The following is a 15,000-nucleotide window of genomic DNA, read 5'->3' on the forward strand; positions in this document are numbered from 1 at the left end:
TTACACACACATGCACACAGATATATATATATATATATATATGTGTGTGTGTGTGTGTGTGTGTGTGTGTGTGTGTGTGTGTGTGTGTGTGTGTGTGTGTGTGTATGTTAGAAGAATGCCTGAGAAGCAGTTCCGCGATAATGTATTTCAATCGTGGAAAATTATTTTAAAGAACTACGTGGAAACTTCGACGTACGCTAGTGTGAATGGAAAAAAAGGAAAGTTTGTTAATAAGACGAGTTTTGCTGCGTCTGTAGTGAGATACGAGGAGCTGAGTTGAACAGCTTCCACATAAATAAACGGAAAAGTAGAAACAGAACAGCATTGTTTATGTTTATTTGACTCATATATACGTTGGTAGTTACATAGCGAGTTAATTACTTTCTGGTGCGTTGGGGTGATCCAAACATTTCCCACCGAATTGGGCATTTACCTTACATTTTAGATCTGGAGTAAAAGTCAGATTGAAGGATAAGAGGGGCTTTTTCATGGGAGAAGCATACATTTCGGCTGGTGCAAAATTAAGATCAGAGTGCTTTCCTGGTGAAATAATAGAAGATTACGTTTAGAGTTTAGATTTTAGATTTTAAAAAAATATTGGTATTAGAAGTGTTAAAAGTAACAAAACCAAACGTGAATCTCAGTGATAATAGCATCAACCGTCAAGCGAAGTTGTCGACTACATTGATACATTCTTTCATTGTTATGCTACAGAACTGTTGCGGATATTTTCGCGATTTATATAATATAAAGAAAGGAATCGTCCGTTGCCTACAAACCGAACAAAAGCAATATGTAGTAACCGCAACGTTTAAAAGAAACCACCAATCAAAATAATTATCCAGAGAGCGTGATATCAGCTCCAAGAAACCTGGACAGGACATTAAAGGACACCACCCGAAAACTCACGTCAGTTCGTATTCCATATATGAAAGGCTGATCGGAAAAAATTCAAAGAATATGTAATCCAGATGACATCAGAACAGTATTCAGCAGCGAGTCGACTCTCCTGGAACATCTTGTGCAAATCAAGCCTCTTAAAGAAAAAAAACTCATGACTAAGAACAGTGCGTATGATCCCACGTAAATGTGGAAAACTATACAAACGTGAGAGTAAAGTTAACGGAAATCGAAAAGCCATAATACGTGGAGAGATTGAAAAGTCGGGTATGTCTGGCCATTTGTGGAGGAAAAAGGAAACCATCTACACTTATGAAACGAAGTAAGAAAGAAGAATGGTCGAGTATAAGCGCTTATGTTGGGTGACGATCAACTATTAAGTAACCTAGTATAGAATTTTATACGATATGGGAAACATTAATTGTAAATAATAGATAATACATATAGCAATAAGTAAGTAAATCCCGACAGATCGAGAGCATGCAACTTCTGCGAATTAAAAAAATGGTTCTGTTCGAAATTCTGTGCAGATTCTCGAGTCCGACAGAAAGATTTCTGATTTCGATAAAATACATCTGAAAAAGGCACGAAAGTTACATCACCCGAAACGTTGTGAAAATTACAATCAGGATGAGAATAGTAGTCCGAAGAATCCAAATATGAAAGAATGGTGTCTAAATAAATACAATACGGAGGCTCGGCGAATATTCTGCGGATGGCGTCGATTAGGCTTGCTTTGATATTGTGGAAGGTCATGTTGGTGATGTTCTCGACATGTGACTAAACGAAGTGGTTCAGCGGGTTCAGGTCGGGGTGGAGCGGGGGCTAGTGAAAAAAAAGCTTAAAAAGTCGTTGCACTCCTTCTGAAACGAAGCCTGGGTCTCTTTGAACTTGTGGGTTGGCGCCGAGTCTTGCTGCCACACCAAGGGTCTGCCAGCGGCCACCTGACTGCACCAGGGATCACCACATTCTTCAGTGCATCCAGGTACACTTTGGTGTTGACTTTCAAGCCGACTTCTAAGATGTGAGGTAGCATGATGTGGCCCTCACTTGAAACCATACCAAAGACTATAACCGTAGCTGGAAACTTTTTTTTTCATCACCCTGGGCACGTTCCTATTATTCGTGGCAATCCAGCGACGCATTTTAAGGATGCTGGCAATGGCCCTGTTGTCATAACTTGGATCGGTAGAGAGCATGAGTTGCGCAGTGGCGCATCTCGGATCTCGCTCGCTGAACACTGTGTCACTTTTACACATAATAGAAAGCTCATATCGCTTATGGGATTTGTACACAACTGGCTAACTAGATGGTCTGCAACAAAAAAAAACGGTTTTCATCAAACGGAAATGAAATCATGTTGCCTTTTCTATGGCTACAATTTTATCGTTACGCCCTGTATATGTTACTACACAATCATGAGCATGTTTCAGTCAGTCACTTACAAATAACTAAGTACCTCTTCATGCCCTATTGCTTGTACAAATGTAGAGTTCATGCCGTTACGGACTCTACTTTTGTATAAGCAATATCGCCTTAAGAGGTCTCTAGTTACTTGTAACTGGCTGACGGAAACATGCTCATGAGTGTGTAACGATATATAAATGCTTATGTAAACAAATAAAAAGTATATCTTGCTCTATTTTGGTATTGCGCATTCTTGTCTGAACCTTGTAAAAATCCATCGATTGCTTGTGTGTGTGTGTGTGTGTGTGTGTGTGTGTGTGTGTGTGTGTGTGTGTGTGTGTGTGTGTGTGTGTGTGTGTGTGTGTGTGTAAGCCTCTCCCGCCCAGGTCAGCAGATGGCCTCTGACCTCATCGAAAATGAAATGGTCGTGATCGTCTTCTTCCGGGAGATCATCGTATAAATTCTCAGCGTCTCAGATTCCGTGTCGATTCTGCTGAAAATCAATTAGCTTCGTATGCACGCCAGGAAAGGAAAACAAAACAAGAAGTTCTAATTACGAAAAAGTTAATTTCACAAAAATTACAATTTTTTACATATGTACATCGTTCAGTTTGATTACACCAAAAACATCAAGATTCTCCAAAATCTTATTCTTTGTTCTTAACGATGGTGGTGGTAGCGACGACCGGGTAGGGGTAATATCTCTTGGTTGGGTCCTCTCTTACGGGGGCTGACTTAATCTGCCTAATTCGGTCTGAGTATTTGCTAAAATACTAAGGTAACAGGGTTGGTCGGGACGATCCGCCTGACTAACCAGAATTCACCATGTCAAACGGGAATACCCGACTCTTTTGCGTGTGTGCATTTCAACAGGTCGTCCAAAGCCTGCGAATCTGGGACCAAAACTAAATTTCTCTCACATGCCCTCAAAAGGTCAACATTGTCACGTCTGAGCAGGTGTTCCTTAGGCCAACGAGTGCATGATTTCATTTCTACATTATTCTGACATTTCCTGTCATTGTTTTAAACAATAAAATATTTGTCTGTTTTTACAAAGCACAATAAATTCGTCCCTTTTTATAGGTCACCTGCCGGTGTCCGGGATTCAATCAACGTTTAACGGACAATCTCAGCATATTTACCCAGCCTTACTCAAGGTTTTAGGGGATTTTAATCCCCCAATGGGGAGCAGTATCGCTCTCTAGACGGTCACATATTAATACTTAAAGTTAAATTCAAATTTTGATGTATCTTTTAATTTAAACGCGAAAAAAACAATTGGGTCGCTGAAAATGTACACAGTAAAACAATACGTTTTATTGTCGCGTTGATTATTTATTTGTAACGCAAATTTAAAAACACATATTTTCGGGGTTATTTATTTATGTTGGTAGTGTAAAAGAAAATGTATGAATGTTTTTAAGAAAGGTGTATTTAAAAATGAAGAATAAATTTAAAAAACGAAGGTGGTGGTTAAATCACCGTTCTAAAATGCTCTTATGGTTGTCAACGGGTTAAATTAGATTTATTTGTAAGAAAAGTGTTTTAAAATAACTTAAACGTAATACGGAAATGGACGATATAAAAAAGTATAACATTTGTTTATTTGGATAATTTAAAACGCGAAAAAAAAAACAATTGGGATGCTGAAAACGTACACAGTAAAACAATACGTTTTATTGTCACGTTGATTATTTGTTTATGTACGCATGCGCAACCGGAAGTCGTAAACCGGATGTTGGATTACAACACCCGTTACAAGGTCATTTGAGTTTTATAATTATATAGATAAAAATCAATAGAACATTAACTCTATAATTATATATACGAAATCTGCAAGAATTAAAATATCATATTTAAGCGTATTTTACGACTGGGTTATGCCGGGCGTCCCTGCTAGCTTTGATAAATACTTTTGCAATTTTAACAAAACAGTTTCAATAATATTAGAGTCTCCATTTACACTGAACATCTACAGAATGACAATATCAATATATTACATATGAATGAGTCCGCTGTGGAATTTCCAGAGGTCCCATCAGTTATTATTATTATTATTGGCTCACATGGAGCTTTCACACCGGTCATTATAGGTCTGATTGAAAACTGTGTTTTCTCCTGGAAGCTGAGTGACAACAAGTCTCCCCAGACGTACGTCCAGCACTCCCCACCTCCTTCAATAGCATTTGCAAATATATTTGCGTTATCACAACAGCCTCTCACCATTTATTTCTTGCTGGCAGCGGCCATTGGTCTGTACTGGAATTTGAGTGGCACTATGCCTCCTCAGGCTCCCAGTTCTGTTCGCGCTTGTCGAGCGGAGGTCTGATAAGCGCTCTCTTCTCGGTCTTTTCCTCCTCCTTGACTCTTCTCGGCTCTTTGGTTTCAGTTTTTTTATGAGGGAACGGTGATGAAGCAATGGGAGGGGATTCGTGATGGGGATGTAGAACTTGTTGATATGCAGCTTCATTGTTCTTCATTCCCTGTAAAGCTTCTTCATGTTTTGTCTCTGCAGCAGATTGTCTGGCTCGTGCATGTGTTTCATGTGTATTATTCTCCGCATTCAAGGGTTTACCTTAATATTTCAGCCGTTTTCCTTATCACTAATGATTGTATCGTTGCAGCCATTCCTCTGGTTCTAATTTCTCCCATCCTTTTTTTCAAAGTTTTTCGGGATTATTCCTAGTGCTCCTACTATTATAGGTATTATTTTGATTTTCTTCATCATCCAAATCCCTTTTAACTCTCTTGCTAGCTCTGTATTTGCTCCTTTTCTCCTTTTCTTTCATACTCACCCTGTGGTCAGCTGGGACAGCAAATCTACGATTTGACAGGATTTTTCTTTCTTGTTAATTATTACGACATCTGGTCTTCTTGCTTGGATGGGTTTGTCCGTCTCTATGTCCATGTCCCATAGGATTTTGTGGTTCTCATTTTCGAGTACTGTTGCGGGCTTATGCTTGTATCATTTGTCTGTACGTTCAAAACGCAGTTGTTTGCATACTTCCCAGTGTATTGCTCTCTCCACTTGGTCGTGCCTGTTTTTTGTATTCCTTTTGGGCCAGTTTGCTGCATTCACTTACTATATGGTTTATCGTTTCGTATTAGTAGTAGTAGTAGTAGTAGTAGTAGTAGTAGTAGTAGTAGTAGTAGTAGTAGTAGTTTTCACACAGACCATCCCCAAAGAATTCTCTTCGAAAACAACATGTGGTGTTCTCTGGAATCTGAGTGACAACAAACCTCCTCATATTTCCAGTACTCTCCTCCTCTTTCCATAACCTCTGCAAATTAGTTTATAGGTGTTTTCCAGTGATTTCTCTTTGGTAGCGATCATTAGTCTTCACCGGAATTTGGATGGCTATAAGCCTCCCCAAAGTTCTAGTCCTCTTCGCACTCATCCAGTGGAAGTCTGGTTAGTGCTTTCTCTCTTCAGTCTTTCCACCGTCCTTGACCCTTCTCGATTATTTGGCGTGGAGCCAGTTTATAGGGTTACTACAATTTTTTTTTGGGGGGGGGGTCGCGGTGAAGTTTATTTACAATTATATAGTTTTAGTTTTATGTCCGATGCGCCCATAACTCATGTGTCTTCGCATTCAAGGGTTTTCCTTAATATTTTAGCAGTTTTCATTATTATTATCCGTTGTATCTCCTTAGTCTGTATAAATGTCTGGCTTATATAATTATAAGCCAGACATTTCTACATTGTCCATTTCGTCGATGGAACAGCGTTTGATTCCTAACAGATAGTGCGGGACCTATTAGGTTGGCGACTCTTTTGTTAACCTTGTCCAAGGGGGAGAGACTAGTAGCAGATGCGCCAGCACAAATGTGGCAACAATACTCCATACATGGGTGAATGTGGGCCTTGTAAAGGACCAGGATACTCTCAGGCGTAACTTTCTAGCAGCATAAAGAGATCCCACCTTCTTTGCAGCAGCCTTGGCAATGCATTCAATGTATCCATTCCAACTCATGTTCCCCGTGAATGTTAAGTAAATGAAAGGATAACAAATCGAGGAATAAAATTAACAAATAAATAAAGCTTATCAATAAAGTAGATAGATAAGGAAGTCGCTATCAGAAAAAAAAACTTATCATGAAGACCTAAGCTAGAGAAATAACAATGATGAGAGTATAATATTTCTTCAAATCAAAACAAAAACCTGGGCAAATAAACAACTGCCAAGTTAAAATGAAAGCAGTACCTCCACGCTGCGACAGTTCAAGCACACAGTATCGTACTTCCTCCTTCTTACTTCTTCCTTCTTGCTTCACCCCCACCCCACCCACTCCCTTTCTTCACCACACCTCTCTCTCCAAAATCTCAACTGCTTACATTAACAAATTACACCCCCATTCCTTTCAGGGCATAAGCTACACCCTAATATATGTTATAAAAACGAATAAGAACTCTCATTTCAATATCGTCCCATTTTTGGTCTGATGAGGTGGTGTCTTTTAATTGGGATTCCACTAAAATATATATGCACTTATGCAACCAATAATGTTTGTATAATAAGCAGACTATGTATTAGTTCTGTCCTCCATTGAGCACTCTTTATTAATCACGCGGATTCCATCGGATTTACATCTACAAAAACAATCTATGCATCTATTATACACACACACACACACACACACACACACACACACACATATATATATATATATATATATATATATATAGAGAGAGAGAGAGAGAGAGAGAGAGAGAAAGGAGCAAAACGAGGTATGTGTTCATGAACGTTTCGTATTTACTGCGAGACTTCATTCATCCAGATGAAGTCGCTCAATAAAGACGAAACGTTGATGAACACATAACTTGGTTTGTTCCTTTCTTATCTCTCTATTTCGTCGGAATACTATTATATACTAAATATTTCCATTATTTTCATTATATATATATGTATATATATATGTATATATATATATATGTATATATATATGTATATATATATACCTTTTAAGATAAATTAGAAAAACACTATTAAACCATTTAAAATCATCCAAGAATATTGTCATCAGCTTTTAAAATCTTTAAAAGCTAAATGCTTTATTGCGAATAGAGATTGGCTAATGATTTAAATAATATTCCCAAATGAATTAGTAAACTCCAACTTTACAGCTATTTCAAAACTTGCTTTTTTTTAGTTCAACGATATATATATATATATATATATATATATATATATATATATATATATATATATTCAATTTTTTATGTAAATACAGTCATATCTTGCTACGATGTGCAGACCGTTTCAATCATATTAGATATTATCAGGCAAGAAAAAATAGGTGGCAAAAACTGAAAAGGTTCAACACCTTTTCAAATTTTGAGGAGAGAAAATTCGCCATGAGTGGCGATGGGCGAATTTTCTTTCCTCAAAATGACTGTATTTACATAAAAAAATTTTTTTTAATATAACTTGCTCTCTTATGATTGAGCACTATCAACTACCCTTGTTGAAATACAATTATTTTCAATTTTTGGATATCTTCCTACCGAAAAACTATATATATATATATATATATATATATATATATATATATATATATATATATATATATATATATATATATATATATGAACAAAATATATATTTTATATATATATATATATATATCTGTGTGTGTATGTGTGTGTGTGTGTGTGTGTGCGCGCGTGTGTGTGTGCTTATAGAACTAACCAAGGCCGTTGACACTGTCAACAGGGAGGCCTGTGGAAGGTATTTAGCGAGCTTGGATGTCCACCCACATTCATTCACATGTTGAATAAACTACATCGTAATATGAAAGCATGTGTTACATTCGATGGGAAATTATTAGAAGAAATCACTGTTGTCAATAGTGTCGAGAAAGGTGATATACCTGCCCCGACACTCTTCTCAATGTATTTTGCGGTTGTATTTGCCCATGATTTTCAGGATTGTGGCACTGGAGTTGGCTTGAAGTTCAGAATCACTAGTAGAATGTTCAATCTGAGGAGATTTAATACTCGACCTAAAACCTTCCAAACAATTGTGAGTTGTTTTATGCTGATGATGCTGCCCTCGTCGCTCACACTGAAGAGAACATGCAACCGCTTATCAACAGATTTTCAGTATGCTTTTCTTTTGGTCTCACTGTAAGCTTGAAGGAGACCAAGGTGATTTTTACTCCACCAATGCGTGTTTTATACCGTGAACCTTACATTGATGGCGCCAGAGTAGGTATCGTGTGTTTACATTGTTGAGGGATGGGTCGCTGGGTTCTGAGATACATGCTCGCATCCAGAATGCTTCTATTGCTTTTTGCAAGTTGACAAAGCGGTGATGGCGTGATAGATGTGTTACTTATCCAATCCAAGTAGCATTTTATCAGACATGCGCTAATCACCCTATTATCAGAAACGTGGATCATTTATCAACACCAATGGCTTGAAAGATTCCATGGCAATCAATGACATCAAGCACTGTTGTCCTTCAGAAAGCGGAGTATCCAAGTACTGGAAGCATGATAACCAACAATCAGAACGTTGTCCGTATGGATGACTGCAGATTACCAAAGCAGCTGTTCTATGGTGAGCTGGCGACTGGCAAGCGCTCACAGCACAAACCAAAAAGGAGATTTAGGGACTGTTTGAAAGACAACCTAAAGAAGCTTTGCATAAATGTTGAAAGATGGGAAGAGATAGCCGAGAATAGGTGTGAATGGCGAGGAGTTGGCTCGGAGGGTTGCAAGGTATTGGAGACAAACAACTTGGAACATGCAGGGCATTCAGAGAAATCTGCGTAAAAGCGTATGGGAAAAATTTGGATGGTTGTGAGGCTAGCTGAAAGTGTGAGACATGTAAGCGCTTTCTACTGTCCAAAGCTGGGTATGTGAACCACTCGAAGTCACACGAAAGACGCCCTTATGTACCCTTGCCTCCGCGACCTGATGAGAAAACCTCTGTGGTGTGTGGCAGAAAGTGCAAGTCGACTGCAGGTCTGAGAAGGCAAATGGTTATGCACAGGGACACAATACCACACAGACTAGTCCAGTTAACCCGGTGCAGACACTGGACTTTATGTGTCATCTTTGCTTCAGGCAATGTAAGTCGGTTGCTGTAAGTCGGTTGCCGTAAGTAACGTGCCGACATTAACCATTAAACCATTAAAGCAGAATCGTTTTATATTTCACATAAATCCTGTTTACATTAGGGGGGGGCTCCACAGCCCCTTAATATAAACAGAATTTTTGTGAAATATTTAACTGCTGAAGCACCTGTTAACAACTATACAAGTTGTATAATGAAAAAAAAAACGTATGTTTTTGTAAACTTACTGACAGCATAATTAGCGTCCTAAATTATGAGATGAAAAATGAACGAATCTTAGTAAAAAAAAAAAAAAAAAAAAAAACAGCGCCGGTTTTCGGAGATGTTGAAAACGAATATCAGTTAAATTTGTTTTGATATGAAGAAATCACTACGTGGCCAAATATACCAATATATATATATATATATATATATATATATATATATATATATATATATATATATATATATATATATATATATGGATATGTAAATATTCATGTATATGTATATATACATATATTTATATATGTGCGTGTATGCATGTACATATGTGTATATATGTATATGAATATGTGTATATGTATATAAGTATATGCATACCTATATATATGTGTTTGTATATATATATTTATATATACATATCTATATATTTATATATCTATCTATATATCTACATATATCTATATATGTGTGTGTGTGTGTGTGTGTGTGTGTGTGTGTGTGTGTGTGTGTGTGTGTGTGTGTGTGTGTGTGCATATCTTAGTGCGTGTGTCTGTGCGTATGTGTGAGGGAGGGCAGTCATGTATCAAACCTTACGTTAAAGCGAAGAAGATGATGTAATAGTTTCTTCTGCGTGTAATTCACTTAATCTTAATTTTCGCCGACGGTAAAAATGATTTGGTCGACATTCAAATAATAATCGTCGAAAGGAAATGGAATGAAAAGAATTTCTCCCTGTAGCGTCGGATCGGATCGATATCTCACGTACGCACACATGGAAATCAGTCGTTTTTGATGAAGGCGCATGGGGTAGGGTGAGGGGACGTCGATCGGTGAGAATGGCAAGGAAACAACCATTCGGTATACAACCAGCAAAGAGGCGCAGTTGCTGCTTGCAAAACAAATCAACGTAACAACGAGAACAAATGGTTTACCTGACAAGGTGCGCATGCTGACAGTAATGAAAGGCGAACTATGTGAGGAAAGGCTAAGAAGACATGCGACGGGGTTGACAAATGAAAAGGGGGTTCGTATTTTTTGGACTACTATTCTCATCATGAATGTAATTTTTTATAATGTTTCAGACGATGTAACGATTAGAGATTTTTGGCCTTCGGGTCATCATCAAAGTGTTGTATCTGTCCTGATGCTAAATTTCAATTTTTTGTTCTCGGTTAGTGGATGAGAAATCCTTCACGACTGAGACAATTTTTATTTTTGTTCCTTCCTCAACATTAAAAAACGACCTTGGTGTCTAACTCTACTGTCGTGGGGAGGCAAGTAAACAGGAACCTCTGCCATTCTTCAGGTGTATTTTGTCCAACTCAATAACCTTTTTGCAGAACTCATATCTTTTTGTCGAACTTGGAAATCTTCACGGGTTTTCTAACGAAACAATTTATTTAGTTCTGTCAGCCATGACCGGGTAGCCCTCAATAATTTGCAATCTGCTGCATTGAGGACCGAACTTTAAACATCCAGAAGATTACGACTTACAACTAAATTAACAAAGTACTTTTATCCATGACATCACGGGCTTATGCGGATAATACAAATTATCAACCCTTATCTCAAAATTATGGGACACAAAACCAATTTGTTGAGTTTTTTATATTGATGGAAAAGTTGAAGATGTAAGCTTGATCCAGAGTAACTCCTTTGAGAGGGTAAACTAGATATTTGGCGATCCTCCTTGGCGAATCTATATTGAAGCAAGTGTTGCGTGATATTAACCGCACATTTCCTGAAATTATTTATCTCCCGACTCACGGCGGGTTGGTGTGATACAAGTGTCAGAAAGTGAGATTCGAAAGCAAACGTCCTAGAGGAAAAGAACACTGGCCTGCAGAAAATGCGTGGATACCGCCAGCGGCATTCTCTGGTAGGAGCGCCTCGGGGAACTAGCAAAATAAAACTAAACACATTCTAAAAAAGAGTGCAAACCAAGGAAGGTGAGCCACATAGAATTGCACAGAATCAGAGACATATCTGTCAACAGGGAACAAGCGATCTCAATAATTATCTAGACCGGGATTTCCCAACCTTTTTCGGAAAACCGTCTCCCCTGAACACTTGAATACCTACTACCGCCCGCTTCCTACATGAATCCTCACATAACAATGCTAATCGTAGTGGTAGTACAAAATTAAAGTGAAAATAAATCCTTGAATATTCATATAGTTTATTCAACGAAATTCTACTCGATCAAATGGGAAGCGTAACAGCTATAAATCCAGTGAGCCCATTAATATATAATACCATTACTAGTATAATAATAAATAAAAATTGTTAATACTATAATCAATGTAATACAAATCAGAATAATAATCACTTTTTAGGCATTTGTGACTACTTTTGAGCTCCTGGGAACGCTGAACCCAGTAAAAATGGAATAACAGTAAGAGCAATTGCTAATATAATAATAAAAATTGCTAATACAATAAACAATAAAAATTGCTAAATTAAAAATTAAAAATTGTTAATACAATAATCAATAAAAATTGTTAAAAAATTTAAAAAAATAATCAATAAAAATTGCTTATACAATAATCAATACAAATTGTTAATACAATAATCAATAAAAATTGCTAATACAATAATAAATCAAAGTTGCTAATACAATAATTAATAAAAATTGTTAACATAATAATCAATAAAAATTGTTATTTCAATAATCATTAAAAATTGCTAAAATAATAATCAATAAGAATTATTAATACAATAATTAATAAAAATTGCTAAGACAATAATAAATAAAAATTGCTAAATTAAAAATAAAATTTTTTTAATACAATAATCGATAAAAATTGCTAATACAATAATCAATCAAAATTGCTAATACAATAATCAATCAAAAGTGCTAATACAATAATCTATAAAATTTCTAAAATAATAATCAATAAAAATTGCAAATACAATAAGTAATAAATATTGCTAAATTAAAAATTAAAAATTGTAATACAATAATCTATAAAAATTGCTAATCTAATAATCAATAAAAATTGCTTACAAATAATCAATAAAAATTGCTTATACAATAATCAATACAAATTGTTAATACAATAATCGATAAAAATTGCTAATACAATAATCAATCAAAATTGTTAATACAATAATCAATAAAAACTGCTGACATAATAATCAACAAAAATTGTTATTACAATAATCAATGAAAATTGCTAGAATAATAATAAATAAAAACTGTTAATACAATACTCAATAAAAATAAAAAATAAAAAATAAAACATTTTTAATAATTTAGAATTGCTAATACATTAATAAATAAAAATTGCAAATATGATAATCAATAAGCATCGCTACAATAATAATCAATAGAAATTGTTAATAAAATAATAAATAAAAATTTCTAACATAAAAATCAGTAAAAATTGTTAATACAATAATCAATAACAATTTCTAAAATAATAATCAACAAACATTTCTAAAATAATAATCAATAAAAAATTTTAAGTAAGAATCAATAAAAATTGCTGATATAATAATCAATAAAAATTGTTGATAAAATAATCAATAAAAATTGCAAATACAATAGTAAAAATCGCTAATACAAAAATCAATAAAACGTGCTAAAAATAATCAATAAAAATAGCTAATATAATAATCTATACAAATTGTTAATACAGTAATCAATCAAAAATTGTGAATGTCATAATCAATAAAACTTTTTAATACAATAATCAATAAAAATAGACAATATAATAATCATTAAAAATTGTTAATACAATGTTTAATAAAAATTTCTTAAATAAAAATCTGTAAAAAATTGTTAATACAATAATCAATAAAAATTGCTGATACCATAATAAAAAAATGTTGATTCAATATTCAATAAAAAGTGCTAAAATAATAATCATTAAAATTATTTATATAATAAGAAATAACATTGCTAATATAATAATGAATAATTATTTTAAATCCAATAAGCTAAAACATCGTGTATATAATAATCAATAAAAATTGTGGTTACTATAAGCAATAAAAATAGATAATATAATAACCATTAAAAATTGCTAATAAATAACGAATACTAATTTTTAATACAATAATCAATAAAATTCCTGATATAATAATCAATAAAATTGTTACTACAATAATAATAAATATTGTTAATAAATAATTATTAAAAATTGTTAATACAATTATCAATAAAAATTGCTAATATATTCATTAAATATTGTTAATACAATAATCAATAAAAATTTCTAGCACAATAATCAATAAAAAATTTAATATAATAGTAAATAAAAATTACTAATACAAGAATCAATAAAAATTGTTAATTCAATAATCAATAAATCAATAAATTGCTAATACAATAATAAATAAAAATATCAAATATAATAATTTATAATAATTGTTAATACAATCATCAATAAAAATGTATATGATAATAATCAATAGAAATGTCTTATATAAAAATCAATAAAAATGCTAATATAATAATCAATGAACGTTGCTAATATAATCAGTAAAATATTTTAATGCAATAATGAATAAAAATAGCTAATGTAACCAATAAAAATTTCTAATATAATAATCAGTAAAAATTGCTAGTACAATAATCAATAAAACTGCTAATATAATAATCAATAAAAAAAATTCTAAAATAATAATAAAAAAATTATAAATACAAAAATCAATAAAAATTGTTATTACAATAATCAATAAAAATTACTAATAAACAATCAATAAAAGTTGCTAATATAATAATAAAAAAATGTAAATACAATAATCAATAAAAATTGCTAATATAATAATCAGTAAAAATTACTAATAAATAATCAATAAAAACTGTTAATACAATAAACAATAAAAATTGCTAATATAATAATCAATAAAAATAACTAATACTATAATCAATAAAAAGTTTAATACAATAAGCAATCAAAATTGCTAATATAATAATCAATAAAAACTGTTAATACAATAATAAAAAATGGCTAATATAATAATCAATAAAAATAACTTATACAATGATTAATAAAAATTCCTTAAGTAATAATCAATAAAAATTGTTAAAGCAATAATCTATAAAATTGCTAATATAATAATGAATAAAAAATACTAATATAGTAATCAATAAAAATTGGTAATATATTATTAATAATCTATAAAAATTGCTTATATAATTAATAATAATTAAACAATAATAATATTTTAAATACAATAATCAATAGAAATTGTTAATATCATAATCAATAAAAATCGCAAATAAAATAATCACTAAAAATAACTTATACAATAATCAATAAAAATTGCTATTATAATAATCAATAAAAATTGCTATTATAATAATCAATAATGATTGCTAATACAATAATCAATAATGATTGCTAATATAATAATGAATAAAAATTGCTATCATTATAATCAATAAAAATTGCTAATAC

At 33.1% G+C, this 15,000-nt stretch overlaps 1 protein-coding gene across 4 annotated transcripts in view; it reads left to right on the forward strand.

Moving 5' to 3' along the window:
• The window catches only part of LOC145248365 (CTD small phosphatase-like protein), a 574,218-nt gene that overhangs the window by 12,621 nt on the left and 546,597 nt on the right, over positions 1–15,000 (forward strand). Inside the window, exon 1 of one of the 4 annotated variants that reach the window (XM_080110288.1) lies at positions 10,425–10,616. The exons of 2 other annotated variants lie outside the window; for them this stretch is intronic. The gene's annotated coding sequence lies outside the window, so the exon portion shown is untranslated. Of the gene's footprint in view, positions 1–10,424; positions 10,617–15,000 lie in introns of those variants that run through there. One more of the 4 variants, XM_080110293.1, reaches the window with a different exon arrangement.

This window comes from Euprymna scolopes, chromosome 26 (assembly GCF_053919585.1).
Source record: "Euprymna scolopes isolate OS-2025 chromosome 26, ASM5391958v1, whole genome shotgun sequence".
Lineage (NCBI taxonomy): Eukaryota > Metazoa > Mollusca > Cephalopoda > Sepiida > Sepiolidae > Euprymna > Euprymna scolopes.